The 15857-nt window shown below is 34.6% G+C and overlaps 1 long non-coding RNA gene and 1 pseudogene across 1 annotated transcript; one reads left to right on the top strand and one right to left on the bottom strand.

The window, feature by feature from the left end:
* Positions 1 to 547: 547 nt before the first annotated feature.
* Positions 548 to 1663, top strand: LOC114805029 (uncharacterized). Its single transcript, XR_003753131.2, has 2 exons — positions 548 to 1059; positions 1121 to 1663. It is a non-coding gene; the product is annotated as an uncharacterized LOC114805029 (long non-coding RNA).
* A 1707-nt stretch (positions 1664 to 3370) lies between these two features.
* Positions 3371 to 15857, bottom strand: LOC128922542 (uncharacterized; annotated as a pseudogene).

Raw genomic sequence — 15857 nt, 5'->3', positions numbered from 1 at the left:
TCTCGCAAACCAATGAAGCTATATAAACCAAACTGCAGTCGTTTTTTATAGCCACTTCTAAATACAGTCCAAAAATGAAAGAAATCGGATAATAACCACGCCCACCTCCCATACAAAGGTTAGGTTGAAAATTACTAAAAGTGGGTTAACTCACTAACGAAAAACGCCAGAAACACTAAATTTCACATAAGGAATGGCAGATCAAAGCTGCACTCAGATTTTTTTACAATATGGAAAATGGGCGTGGCGTCGCCCACTTATGGGTCAAAAACCATATCTCAGGAACTACTCGACCGATTTCAATGAAACTTGGTTTGTAATAGTTTCCTCACCTCCCAATAATATGTTGTGAAAATTGGCTAAATCGCTTCACAACCACGCCTACTTCCTATATACCAGAACTTAGAAGATGATCTGAATCGTTTACTTTACAATATATAAAGTAAGCACTAGTGAAGATATCGGTGCAAAGCTTTGCATAAATACTGTATTTATAGTGTGGCAGCCCATTTCTAAAAAGCCCTATCAAAAATGACTAACAGCAATATTCTGTGCTCTTGGCAAATTCAACAAATTTCTAATTTATAAAAATTTGAAATTTATCATGCGTTTCGTATTCTGTGCCGAAAATAAAAAGCTATTTTCTTTAGAAATTGTTAAGAAGTCAAATGCTCTTGACAGTGATTTCTATAAATAAGATTTTGTTTTTTTGTAACTTTGTCGCAATGGAAGATATTTTTCTTTTGTTATTACTGTTGAACGAAGAGGAAAATATCCATTTTCGTTGAGCGAGAATACCTTTGTGCAAAATTTTCGATTATCGCGCGAAATTTGCTGTCGCCTAATTGATGAATTGGCCCCACACGATAATCAAAAAACGTCACTACCTTTAACTGTAAGGGTTCTGGCAGCTCCAAACTTCTTTGGACACGGTTCATACCAGAAATGTGAAGGCAACAACGTCAACTTGCCTATGAAATAGTGGTCCCTTTCGAGAAGTGTACGGGCTGTAGAAAGCGAACCGAGTTCAACAGAGGAAGAAACTTTTATAAAAACAGGGTATATATTATTGTAATACAAATAATAATTTATGCAATTTTTTTTTTTCAATATGTTTCAGATTTTTTAGACAATTTCGAATAAAGAGCACCATAGGATTGTCGCATATTGCTATTGTTGCTCCGCCATCAAATAATGTTGAACGTCCTATAGAGCCGTGGCTTTTAACACCATTAGGAACACCTAATACCCATAAAGGTCAAAAATACAACCAATTACACGGTTCTGCAAGAAACTGCATAGAGAGGGCGTTTGGTGTTTTAAAATCGCGGTTCAGATGTTTATTGAAGCACCGAGTTCTACATTATTCCTACGAAACTTCAAATTTGTTTATTAGTACTTGCGTTATATTACATAATATAATGACGAAAGCAGGCATTATGTTGAACGAAATAGAGGACGAGGTTGAGGAAGACTTTGATTCTCCAATTAAAGATTTTAACTCTTCACAGTACATGCGCGAAGGTGAAAGAACGCGATCAAGATATGTATCAACTCTTTAGTTATTTATATTAATCAATACGACTTTGGAAATACGATTACTTACTTGCATTATTTGTTTATTTATTTATCCTTTTTGATAAAAAAAAATCAAATTTTTGTATTCCATTGTTTTTAATTATAATATATAACAAGTAAGGAAAGGCTAAGTTCGGGTGCAGCCGAACATTTTATACTCTCGAAATTTATTGAACAAATTTAACCAATACATATATGCGGAATAAAGCTCACCGTATTTTTGAAAATCCTATAATTAGGTATATGGGAGCTAGGAGAAGATACTTTTGAAAAACCTACAATGAGGTATATGGAAATGTTATGACCCGATTTTAATAATTTTTGGAATAGAGACACACTATTAGAAGGAAACCATTACCTCTGAATTAAATTGAGATATCTGAGAGATTTACCCATATTTTCGGTTAAAATTTATCCTTAGGCGCTGAGTTCTATATCTGGGGCCTTGAAAAGTTATGGTCCGTTTTCGACAATTTTTTCACAAGTGAAGCCAGAGATGATATGCACTAATTGTGTAAAGTTTTATTCTGTTATCTTAATTGGTTCCTTATATCTACATTATAAAGTGAAGGAATAAGATGGATTTCAAAATTGAGTTATAAGGAAAGTAGTAGTGGTTGTGAACCGATTTCGCCCATTTTTTGTGCGTGCTATCAGGGTGTCAAGAAAATAATCGGCCCTATTCCCGTTGTCGTTGTCGTTTTAATAGTCGTTTCTAAGTCGTTGTCGTTCTTATCGTCGTTTCGTTCCTAAATTGGTATTCTTGAAGTATATCGTAACGCCTATGAAAAGTTATCGAAATTTGTCTACATATTTTGTATAGTATACTTTAAGGAGCTCTTTTCCCATATAAAAATGTCTTTCTTATGCAACGAGACACATTTTTAAAGCAGTCCTTGATGGATTTTATGCTATTCTATATTGACTCTAAACAACGTTATCACTGTAATTATTGTACTTACGTACAACAATGTTAGTCTTCCATCTTTATTTGATTGTTTAAAAGAAGTAGTGGTGACATCTGCGTCCTCCAAAATATGTTATACTTCTAAAATATGTTATACTTCCAGCGTCTCATGCTCCTTGTTTCTGGCTAATCCGACTACTCTAACTAGAGGTCTAGCCAAAGGAGACATGGGTATCTGTTTATTAACTCCTCCTCTTGTTGGAGTACTATTTTTTTCTTCATTTTGAATTTTAAGATTATTCATATCTTAAATATATTCTTAGATATAAAAATGCAATTTTATTAATGCCAACAATTTCCGACGCGAAATGGCGGTGGAATGGATTTATTATACTCTCGCAACAAAAGTTGCTAAAGAGAGTATTATAGTTTTTTTTTTTTTGAGAAAAAATATCCCTCCCAAAAATCGAAATTTAAAGGATTTATCCCTTTTCTAAAGTCCTTGGCATATGCAGGATATTATTCCATTTTAGAAATTAAAATTTCAAACTGTTTCCGATTTGGAATTTTCATCTTCACTTCAAATATTCCTTCAAACGACCGCGTCGTTTCTATGTCGCTCACAATTATAGCAACGACAAAAAACGACTGTTTCTATGTCGTTTCTATAGTCGTTTCAAATTGGGGAATCTCAATTTATTTTCGATAAATGTCGTTAACGCCAACAGGAATGCCAAATAGGCGTTCTTAAGTCGTTTTAAAACGATAACGACATCGGGAATAGGGCGATTTTATACCGAATTTCATTCGAATCGGTCGAGTAGTTCCTGAGATATGGTTTTTGACCCATAAGTGGGCGATGCCACGCCCATTTTCCATTTTGTAAAAAAAATCTCAGTGCAGCCGACTGCAGAAAGTTTGGTTTATATAGCTTTATTAGTTTGCGAGTTAAATACAAATAACCGCTTTGTGGGCGGGGCCACGCCCACTTCCCCAAAAAAATTACATCCAAATATGCCCCCTCCTAGTGCGATCCTTTATTCCAAATTTTACTTTTATATCTTCATTTATGGCTTAGTTATGACACTTTATGTGTTTTTGGTTTTCGCCATTTTGTGGGCGTGGTCCGATTCCGCCCATTTTCGAACTTGATCTTCTTATGGTGACAAGGAATATTTGTGCCAAGTTTCGTCAAGATATCTTAATTTGTACTCAAGTTACAGCTTGCACAGACGGACAGACGGACGGACAGTCATCCGGATTTCAAATCTACACGTCGCCCTGAATACTTTGGTATATATAACCCTATATCTAACTCTTTTAGTTTTAGGTGTTACAAACAACCGTTAGGTGAACAAAACTATAATACCGTCTTTAGCAACTTTTGTTGCGAGAGTATAAAAAATGTAAACAAACTTGAATTCATTAAATACTGGATAAAAAGTAATATTGGAAATAATGAAGTAATTGAAATTATTATTTTAATCCAACCTATTAGGAAGATTTTGTTTTTGATAATTAATAAATTCCATTACGGAATTAGTTAGGGCTTGGATGGCCTGCATCATCTCTCGATGTTCTTGCCCCCTCACCTCCTCATCAGCATTCCTCTTAGCGATATCAGCTATCAAAGTCCTGATAAGCTTGTTCCGAGCACCTCGTGAAAGCTGTAATGTTGAAGCTTCCTTCAATTTAAAAATGTAATTAAAAATGCACAAAAACATATATATATATTTTTTAATTATACCTGATATTCCAAGGTATTTGGTGGGCATGGAGATGATGCCGATGGTTAACTGTCCTGCCGGTTGCCCATGGTTTAAATTTACTGGACTGCCTAATGGCCTAGGACTACCTGCAGATGATGCTGGTAATGTTGGGCACTCGATTGTCAAACCAAAGCTTGGAATCCCATTTAAGCTCCAGTTACCGATGCTTGACTTGACCTAGAGAGACTTGAGAACTGTCACATAAAAGATCCGTTTAATGGGCCTTGCATGTATTTGATTACCGAACGCATGACTTGACTTGAAAGTCTGTTGAATTTAGAACTCTAAGTTACGTTGACATTTGAACTGCTCTCCCTCTCTCACTGCTTCTCTTTTCATTCTCATTATGACACTATTCCAATGTTGCCTGAATGTTTTCGGTTAAAATTAAATATTTTAAAATTCTAATCTTTAATATTTATAAATCTTCAAATAAAGAAAAAATAAGATAATTCAGAGGAAAATACTTTTTTCACAACAATTATTTTTTAATGTGTTTAATAAAAAAATCTTTTATTTTATTTATAACGCAAATACTTTAAGTGCAATAAACAAATCAAATCAAATAGGTACGATATGAGGGTAAATTTTGCAACAGAAACATAACTATTGCGAATCTCTGCATGAATTTGTGGTGATCTGCTCAGAAAAAAAATATTTTGCGAATTTATGTAATGAAAAATTGATTGTAAATGTTCAAAAACAATTTGAATAAATTATTTTTTCACCTATCATTTATACGCTTGGCTGGCTCCAATTTATTACATCTTCTAACAATTCTAAATATCGAAAAACTGAGCTTCACAGATTTCCTAATAGTGAAGATTTTTTTGTATACTAGTTTTGAAAACTTCAATCTTGGTGATATTTTAATTTAAAAAACTTAATTTTAAAGCTAAATCTGCACATCTGGCAACTCTACCCAGAAACTATAATAATAACAGCTGAAGTTGAAGTTGTGTGAAGTATAACTGCATCTAAGTTTCCCAAGCGAAATTTTTCGAAGCTGAGTCAAGTCAAGCATCGGTAACTGGAGCTTTACTCCATCAACAGCGGCCGAACCAAATGTGGCTAAAGCCTTTCCTTCGAAATCACTCATCGCGCTTTAAGCATGGCCCTCCGCCAGTCAGTCTCTGGCTCATTTTCAATCGCCTTGCCCACGTACGCAGTTGGCTTTTACAAACGCCTAACCTCTACAAATAAACAAGCAAATACACTAAAAAAATACTAAAAGAATATAAAACACTTACTTCCTTCCATTTGGCAGCTGGTCGTATTGGCCCTCTATACGAATTTAATATATCTATCCGCCAGTTCCTGCCACAATTCACGCATTTTTTGAGGCGTCTTTGGCGAATTTTTGCCTGTGCCCATTTCCGGATGCGCCTGGCAAAATGCTACATACTCCTCTAGTTGTTCATGCGTAGCCCTTTCGTGCTTTGATTTGCTGTCAAATTAGAGTAAGTTAATTACATTATTTTCCATTTAGAATCCATTTTTCACGAATTAATAATTTGAACAGAAATATCAATTCATCACACGTGTGGGGAAAAGCATACGTACTGAAGCTTTTTATTTTATCAAAATTGTCACAGAATACAAAAATTACTTACTTGATAAAAATCTTTTTGTTAGTTTGTCAAGTGCACAGAATAGGGCTGTAAGACTCATTTCCACCAAACCAAAAAAGACTCATAGTATTTCTAGACTTATATATATGCGGTCAATTTATGACTCAAAAGAGTGTATAGTAACATTTTGATTTTACTTACTTGTTCATTGGTCATTGACCGGCACGAGTGGAATTGTGACTTCCCTACAAGACGGAGCTAACTCATACACCACTACACATGCAAATTATTTCAGCTTTTACCAATACATACACATTGCTAACATTTTGTAGTTAAGTGGCAATCTTGGTAGTTAGAGTAGCAAAATTAATTAACCCTAATTTTTGTATGTGTAAGAGAGAGATACAATGAACCGTTCAAAAATCGCCGCCATGGCCGCTGTTCATTTCAAAATAAAATTTTAAGTGAATGGCTGTAAGTGCGTTTTAAATATTTCTTTTATTTCGTTAAGTGTTTTTGAATATTTATCCATCTTATAAATGCATTTATTTGTGTTGTTTTTGTTATTAGTTTTTATAATTAAAATAATTTCATTCTACGTGTGTGCACAGCAAAGGAAGAGCAAGGAGGTGACGGTGGAATTGGTGGAGGTATGTTTCATATATTTTTAATACATAATAAAAATTAGTAATTTTAAATAATTTCAGGTTTTTGGATTTAGCATTGGTGCAATATAGTATAACAACAACGCAGAAAACAATGGAAAATAACATGGTACATATAAATGCGTATATGTGCATGTTAAGTTAGTGCGTATTAAGATGTACATGCATATATACATATGTATGTATGTACAAGAATGCATCTGTTGCATTGTGTCCAAAATATTTATTTAGAATAAATTTTATTTTGATGCTAAAAAGTTGTTTATTTTTTGTTTAGTTATTACAAGCATTAAGCTCTATATATATATATATATATATATATATATCTACATTGTATACATTCTATATTGTTTTTTAGTATTACTTATATTTTCATTATCCATTTCAGATATTGACAGACAGGTCCTTCTCCACCTGGTCCTTCCATCGGAGTGGAGGTCTCCCTCTTCCTCGGTTTCCACCAGCGGGTACTGCATTGAAAACTTTCAGAGCTGGGGCACTTTCATCCATTCGAACAACATGACCCAGCCAGCGTAGCCGCTCTTTTTTTATGCGCTGAACTATGTCAATGTCGTCGTATAAGTCGTACAGCTCATCGTTCCATCGTCTGCGGAATGCGCCGTTGCCAATATTTAAGGGCCCTTCTCATTGGATGTTGACACCGTCCACGCTTCTGCACCATAAAGTAGGACGGGAATGATAAGGGACTTGTAGAGTTTAGTTTTTGCTCATCGAGAGAGGACTTTACTTTTCAATTGCCTACTCAGACCATAAACACAAATACTTTGCACAAATGGAGGATTACAATAGCTACAACTTTTTTTAGGTTTGTACTACGAATACAAATATATTCATATTTTCTAATCGTTAATAACAATTTATATTTCTAATATTTTTCAGGCATGATAAACAAGACAACAACAAATCCCATCGGACATTTAGTTTAGCAGTTGCACAACCTCTTTCCGACGAGCTGAACCTTTTTATGATGTACATAAAATTGACATCAAACAATATTGGTTCATTAGTTTCGTTGGATCCTTACAGGATAGTTATAAGGAAATCGTTCGCGTTTAGTATTAATTTATTAATTTGCTAATTCATAATTTAGATGTAAAATATTATTAAATTATACAAATGAATGTTTGAATACTAATAACATTCGTAATAGTAATGGAATTTTATTTGAATTGTGTAACAACAACTACAAAAAAGAAAAGTGTAATAATTAATACTAAATTTATATATGAAATATGTAAAAGTAAAAATTTAATAATTAATACTAACTTTATTTTTAAAATATATAAATTTTGTCAATGTATAAATATAAATGTATAATAAATCAATGTATAAATAGCTGCAAAAACGTTTGTAAAAAGTTCACTTTGTACTGAAATGCTAATATTTAAAAATTAATCTATAATGATTATTAAAAATTTAAAATATTATACAATACTTATTTATTAATGTAAATACATGATACAATTATAATAAATAAATAAAAATAAAAATAAAATTTTCATTTTTAAACGGAAAAGTAGGTGACCTATAGAATGAAGACCAATGGAGACCAATGGACCAAATTTAAGTAACGAAACATTGACCCAACAATTGACCAATACCTGTGATTAAAGGGTTACCCTGAAAATGATAAATCGAACAGTCTCCACTGATAGATGGCTGATAAAAACAAAAACTACTACAGGGGGCTCTGCTAACCACAGAGTGGCATATGCCTTTCCAAAACAAAGAAAAATTAGAGCAGAAAGGCATATGCAGCATTGGCACCAAAATCAATGAGAGTGAGCGAGCAAGATAATCACACCGACATGCCGTAAAAGAGGAGAAATGGTAACTTTTTTCTTGCTGCTAGAACAAAAGAGACCAAAATAATAATACAAGCTTTCTTTACCGGTGACCAATATTCCATAAGATAAGTAACTCTACCCGTCTTGCAGGGTTCGTAACTGAGCATGAAAGTAAAGATACCCAGTGAGAACTATGCCACATTACATTTTTCATTATTTCATTGAACATGCTTTTTCGTGCGTCTTTATTCATTTTCAATATATTACTATTAAAAGAAATATATTAGAACCTAAAAGTATTAACTTAACTGTCATTAAACTTAAAACATTAAATGTAATACACGACATCAAAGAACAAAACAAATCGTTAGTCATTTCTCGCAGGGTACATTTGCCTAGAGGCGGCATAGCCTTTGTCAGTTTTACTTTGATCATATTCGCATCACTTTATTTATTTATCTATACTCTTTATGTTTTTTGGTGGTATGGCTCATTTAGGTTTAACTTGACTGAATTATTGGCTCATGAGATAATTGAACACTTCAACGATACGTATCAAGAGATACTTACTCTTTATTCATACTCTCGCTTAGTGTGCTTTGCGTAAATGTGTTTTAGTGAATATTAGTGTTTGATGATTTTTGACTGTTTTGTTGTGTTGGTGTTACTCAACCAATGACTCAAAAAAGGGAATAATTGCAGTTCTTTGGTACATATTAAACTGCTGCACAAGTGCACTTAAAATCACCAAAGCAGTGTGCGACCTATTGCATGAGATTTGTTTGATGACATTTGAAACAATATAAGCAGTGAACCTAAATAGCAACGAACACCAAAAGACATAAGCAAGCAACACTTGTTCGTATTCAGGACAATGCAATGCTTATCGGCATCGGCCAGTATCGGCCACAAAATTCAGCATCGGCATCGGCCATATTTGGCCGATTCTTTATACTTCTTTCGGATTACACTAAAATAAATTTGTCTTACTTTTTTGATTTCTTTAAAGCATAAAATTTGAATTCTTCTGTTTACCATATAAAACACAGTGATTCACATTTGACTAAACTAATAAATCACCACAATAATAATTTAAGTCTAGTATAAAGAAATTCAATAATTTTGCATTAAATTGAAGGTTTTATTTAGCACTGCTAGAAAGATTCGATTTATGTCAAATATTCACAGTTTTGTTTAACATCTTGTTGAGATTTTGAAGATAATGTCATAAAGCCACTATTATAGAAGCATTCGTAACTAGGAGAGTCTTAAAATTTCGCTATAGACAGGATCACGTAATAATCAATTGGTGCTGGACTATAATGTGTATGCAAAAGAACCTGCCAAACAAGATTCCAAAGTTTCTATCGAATCATTATCACTATGTGACGCCTTTCACAATGCGAGATATAAATGACAAAAGTCATCTCTTTTAAAATTACGGATTATTTTTACGAGACCCTCTATTTTCTTTCTATGTAAACAATTATTTTTTTCAATTCAAACTTTTTTCTGTCTTATAGATACATATTTAAAGAATAATTACTGAAATTTTCAAAAAAAAAATTAAAACTCCTCCATTGAGACGTCATTTCCGGTGACCCCTCGGAGGAAAGGTGCATCCGCGTCATCAGCATAACTCTTGAAAAAAAAAAGAAAACAAAAATAAGTGTTCTAGGTAAGACCATAAACTCGTGCTTGAACAAAGGAAAGACTAAAAAACTAAAAATTGAGATTTTGGCAGATATTTTTCCAAAAAAGTAACAATTTCGGTATATTGCTGATTCGCTTTGAAACAATAATAATTTATTTAGTTTTGAATATTAATTAAATGAATAAACAACTTCATATTTACATTTGTCTTTGTTTTTCTTTTGTTGCTATACTAATTTACTAAATAACGTTATTGATGAAGGAATCGGCATCGGCCGACTTGTATATACGTATATATGTATGTAATTTATAGATATTTGGTTTATATTTGATATTAAAGGACATATATATTTATACTTTCGCAACAAAGTTGCTAGAGAGTATTATAGTTTTGTTCACATAACGGTTGTTTGTAACACCCAAAACTAAACAAGTTAAGCTCCAGTTACCGATGCTTGACTTGACCTAGAGAGACTTGAGAACTGTCACATAAAACATCCGTTTAATGGGCCTTGCATGTATTTGATTACCGAACGCATGACTTGACTTGAAAGTCTGTTGAATTTAGAACTCTAAGTTACGTTGACATTTGAACTGCTCTCCCTCTCTCACTGCTTCTATTTTCATTCTCATTATGACGCTATTCCAGTGTTGCCTGAATATTTTCGGTTAAAATTAAATATGTTAAAATTCTAATCTTTAATATTTATAAATCTTCAAATAAAGAAAAAATAAGATAATTCAGAGGAAAATACCTTTTTCACAACAATTATTTTTTAATGTGTTTAATAAAAAAATCTTTTATTTTATTTATAACGCAAATACTTTAAGTGCAATAAACAAATCAAATCAAATAGGTACGATATGAGGGTAAATTTTGCAACAGAAACATAACTATTGCGAATCTCTGCATGAATTTGTGGTGATCTGCTCAGAAAAAAAATATTTTGCGAATTTATGTAATGAAAAATTGATTGTAAATGTTCAAAAACAATTTGAATAAATTATTTTTTCACCTATCATTTATACGCTTGGCTGGCTCCAATTTATTACATCTTCTAACAATTCTAAATATCGAAAAACTGAGCTTCACAGATTTCCTAATAGTGAAGATTTTTTTGTATACTAGTTTTGAAAACTTCAATCTTGGTGATATTTTAATTTAAAAAACTTAATTTTAAAGCTAAATCTGCACATCTGGCAACTCTACCCATAAACTATAGTAATAACAGCTGAAGTTGAAGTTGTGTGAAGTATAACTGCATCTAAGTTTCCCAAGCGAAATTTTTCGAAGCTGAGTCAAGTCAAGCATCGGTAACTGGAGCTTTAGATATAGGGTTATATATACCAAATTGATCAGGGTGAAGAGTGGAATTCAAATCCGAATGTCTGTCTGTCCGTCCGTCCGTCCGTCCGCCTGTGCAAGCTGTAACTTGAGTAAAAATTAAGATATCTTGATGAAACTTGGCACCATAGGAAGGACTTTGCTTTCGAAAATGAGCAAAATTGGACCACTGCCACGCCCACAAAATAGCGAAAACCGAAAACACATAAAGTGCCATAACTAAAGCTATGGAAATAAAATTTGGTATGAAGGATCGCACTATGAAGGGGCATATTTAAATGTAATTTTTTTGGGGAAGTGGGTGTGGCCAGGCCCCCAAATCGGTTATTTGTACATATCTCGGAAACCAATGGAGCTATATAAACCAAACTTTCTGCAGTCGTTTTTTTTGCCACTTCTTAATACAGTCAAAAAATGAAAGAAATCGGATAATAACCACGCCCACCTCCCATACAAAGCTTAGGTTGAAAAATACTAAAAGTGGGTTAACTCACTAACGAAAAACGTCAGAAACACTAAATTTCACATAAGAAATGGCAGATGGAAGCTGCACTCAGATTTTTTTTTACAAAATGGACAATGGGCGTGGCGTCGCCCACTTATGGGTCAAAAACCATATCTCAGGAACTACTCGACCGATTTCAATGAAACTTGGTTTGTAATAGTTTCCTTACATCCCAATGATATGTTGTGAAAATAATCGGATCATAACCACGCCTACTTCCCATATACCAGAACTCTGAAGTCGATCTGAATCGTGTACCTACTCCGCAGTGCATTTTGGACCCGTCGGTATAGATTGAGATTGTATTCTCCTCTATTACTAGACCTCTTCTCCATTCAGATATAGTCTGATTTGTATAAATTGTTAATAAAATTGTTCAGGATACCGCTGTATACATAACTTTTCTAGTTCCAACCACCTAGTTTCTTTATTCTTATAGCAGAAAGTGCTGCTACTGCTATAATCCATTTAACTTCTTGATGTTATACTGCTTATTTATTGCTGGCCACCAGACTAGAGCTCTGTAAGTTAGTATTAGTTTGATCACGGCCGTGTAAATCCGCATGGCTTTATTTGTTTTAAGGCCCCAGTTTCTTCTTATTATTCTCTTGCAGGTATAGTGAACCTATTAGTCTTCGATATTTATTTTCCAATTTAATTTGCTATCCATCTGCACCCCTAGGTACTCAGCTGTCGAGGACAGAGAAATTGTTGTACCGTTGAGTGAGGGAAGAATAAATTGGGGTATCTTGGTTTTATTCGTGAATAGTATCTGGTATGGTTGCCATAACTTGGTCTTATAGCTTTCATTGAAAGCTTTCCTTAATAAAGTTCTTAGTTTCTTTAGGTCTCTGTTCCACCAAGGTGGTGATTTCCTCTTTTTCAGAACTGTTAGTGGTGTGGATTGATTGAACGAATTCATTAATATTTTTTCAATCTTCTCCACCTCAGTATCAAGATCCTTAATTTAAATTTATCCCATGCTATACTTTTAAGGTTTCGATATTGGAGGGGAGTACTGGATTTTGAAGAGAATCCAAGAGTGATCCGAGATGGATGGCTCCTCGGACACGCTCCAGTCATAGACGACAAGGTTATCTATCTCTGTTGATAGTGTCAGATCCAAGACTTCCTCCCAGCTCGCAACCCTTTCTGAATTTGGGAATGTGAATGTTGGCCTATCGCCTTTATTGCATATACTTAAATTACTGCTAAGAATATATTGTAAAAGCGACTCACCTCTGGTGTTTGTGTTGGAGCTACCCCAAAAGGTGTGCCTTGCGTTAGCATCACACCCTATTAGTATGTCTCCTCCTCTGTTGCTGTCCGCTAATCTTACTGGATTCGGGCGGTATGTCCCTATCGTGGGCCATGTACGCTGAAACCAAAAAGAAATTGCTTCTCTTTTGTTCCACCTTTACCACTGTGGTATCTGCTGTGCTGTAATTAGTGCACAATAATGCATATATGTACATATATCTTTATTGATGAGAATGCAAGCCCTTGGTTTACCTTCATTTCGCTTGTAGAAAATTTTAAAATAGCTGCTATTTAGCCCTTTAATTAGATCAGCTTTAACCTAGGGCTCCTGTATGAGTCCGATATCTTTTATGCCGACACCCCTTAGCAACTGGCTGGCGTCGTCGACTTCTTCCGTGTTGCCTTCGTCAGCCGCTTTGTCACCCTGGTACACTTTCAACCTGGCCCTGCGGATACCGAAGCTGATTTTGTTGTCAGCTTTCGATAGAGCCATCGCAAATGATCACTAGAATTGGTCTGCTTGATTTGTTGGGGTTTTCCCCACTGACGACAATCCGAATATTATTATTCGAATAATGCCCCATTCGGTTAATTCGGTTAGTCGATTAGTCGAATACCAAGAGCTCTAATATGTATGTATATGCATATAGACCAATGCGTGCACATACCTACATACATGTCGTAGCATGTTTTGGCGCGCAGTTTCATGAGAAATTTGAATGTTGCATTTTTCCTAGAACTCTTTCGTTAGAACACTGATCGAAATTTTTGGAATTTGGTCAAGTTTTCGAGACATTAAGCACTGTACATGTCCACTTATTTATAATTTAGGGCCTTTTTCTGGCTTTGGTTCTTGTATTTCCATATTTTCCGATCAATTTCAGCCATTATACACTATTTAGAGGGTTAAAGTGAACATTGCTGTTAGATCTCAAACGTTTTTACCCCATTGGGTATAATGGGGCAATAGTTGGACATCTTCAAACTAAACCCTTTGCATGGAATATTAAAAAGACAATGTTGGATACTTTAGATATGAAAAAACAAAAATTAATCACCAACTAATTGACAAATTCATTGTAAATGCCTTTGCGAAGAATAGGTAACGGTGAAGTACGGTTAACTGTATAACACGAGCTTAACAAGTAAAATAATCGAAGTGTGTAAAGTTTTTCTTGACACTAACAAAATTGAATGATTTTTGTTTGTAGTTGTTCTTGGTTGGTTTTTGCATTGCTTTCGCAGCTTTTTTTGCATCACATCTCTTTAAATACTGTAAGTAACCATCCCTGATTCAAAAAATATGTTGAACTGAAGTAAAAAGTAAAAAAATTTGCTGCGGAAAGTGAAAAAGGGTATTTATTTTCAATGTGTAAACTGTTTCTTGACATACTGTACGTACATTCGTAAATACTTATGTATATAGATATATATATATAAAGGGTGATTTTTTAAGAGCTTGATAACTTTTTTTAAAAAAAAAACGCATAAAATTTGCAAAATCTCATCGGTTCTTTATTTGAAACGTTAGATTGGTTCATGACATTTACTTTTTGAAGATAATTTCATTTAAATGTTGACCGCGGCTGCGTCTTAGGTGGTCCATTCGGAAAGTCCAATTTTGGGCAACTTTTTCGAGCATTTCGGCCGGAATAGCCCGAATTTCTTCGGAAATGTTGTCTTCCAAAGCTGGAATAGTTGCTGGCTTATTTCTGTAGACTTTAGACTTGACGTAGCCCCACAAAAAATAGTCTAAAGGCGTTAAATCGCATGATCTTGGTGGCCAACTTACGGGTCCATTTCTTGAGATGAATTGTTCTCCGAAGTTTTCCCTCAAAATGGCCATAGAATCGCGAGCTGTGTGGCATGTAGCGCCATCTTGTTGAAACCACATGTCAACCAAGTTCAGTTCTTCCATTTTTGGCAACAAAAAGTTTGTTAGCATCGAACGATAGCGATCGCCATTCACCGTAACGTTGCGTCCAACAGCATCTTTGAAAAAATACGGTCCAATGATTCCACCAGCGTACAAACCACACCAAACAGTGCATTTTTCGGGATGCATGGGCAGTTCTTGAACGGCTTCTGGTTGCTCTTCACCCCAAATGCGGCAATTTTGCTTATTTACGTAGCCATTCAACCAGAAATGAGCCTCATCGCTGAACAAAATTTGTCGATAAAAAAGCGGATTTTCTGCCAACTTTTCTAGGGCCCATTCACTGAAAATTCGACGTTGTGGCAGATCGTTCGGCTTCAGTTCTTGCACGAGCTGTATTTTATACGGTTTTACACCAAGATCTTTGCGTAAAATCTTCCATGTGGTCGAATAACACAAACCCAATTGCTGCGAACGGCGACGAATCGACATTTCACGGTCTTCAGCCACACTCTCAGAAACAGACGCAATATTCTCTTCTGTACGCACTGTACGCATTCGTGTGGTTGGTTTAATGTCCAATAAAGTAAACTGAGTGCGAAACTTGGTCACAATCGCATTAATTGTTTGCTCACTTGGTCGATTATGTAGACCATAAATCGGACGTAAAGCGCGAAACACATTTCGAACCGAACACTGATTTTGGTAATAAAATTCAATGATTTGCAAGCGTTGCTCGTTAGTAAGTCTATTCATGATGAAATGTCAAAGCATACTGAGCATCTTTCTCTTTGACACCATGTCTGAAATCCCACGTGATCTGTCAAATACTAATGCATGAAAATCCTAACCTCAAAAAAATCACCCGTTATATAAGTTAGCACGATCCAAGCATTAAGTGCAACTATATCAACATCCCC

Source organism: Zeugodacus cucurbitae, chromosome 6 (assembly GCF_028554725.1).
Source record: "Zeugodacus cucurbitae isolate PBARC_wt_2022May chromosome 6, idZeuCucr1.2, whole genome shotgun sequence".
Classification (NCBI taxonomy): domain Eukaryota; kingdom Metazoa; phylum Arthropoda; class Insecta; order Diptera; family Tephritidae; genus Zeugodacus; species Zeugodacus cucurbitae.
The sequence above is the reverse complement of the archived record's forward strand: the minus strand, read 5'-3'. Positions and strand labels throughout refer to the sequence as shown.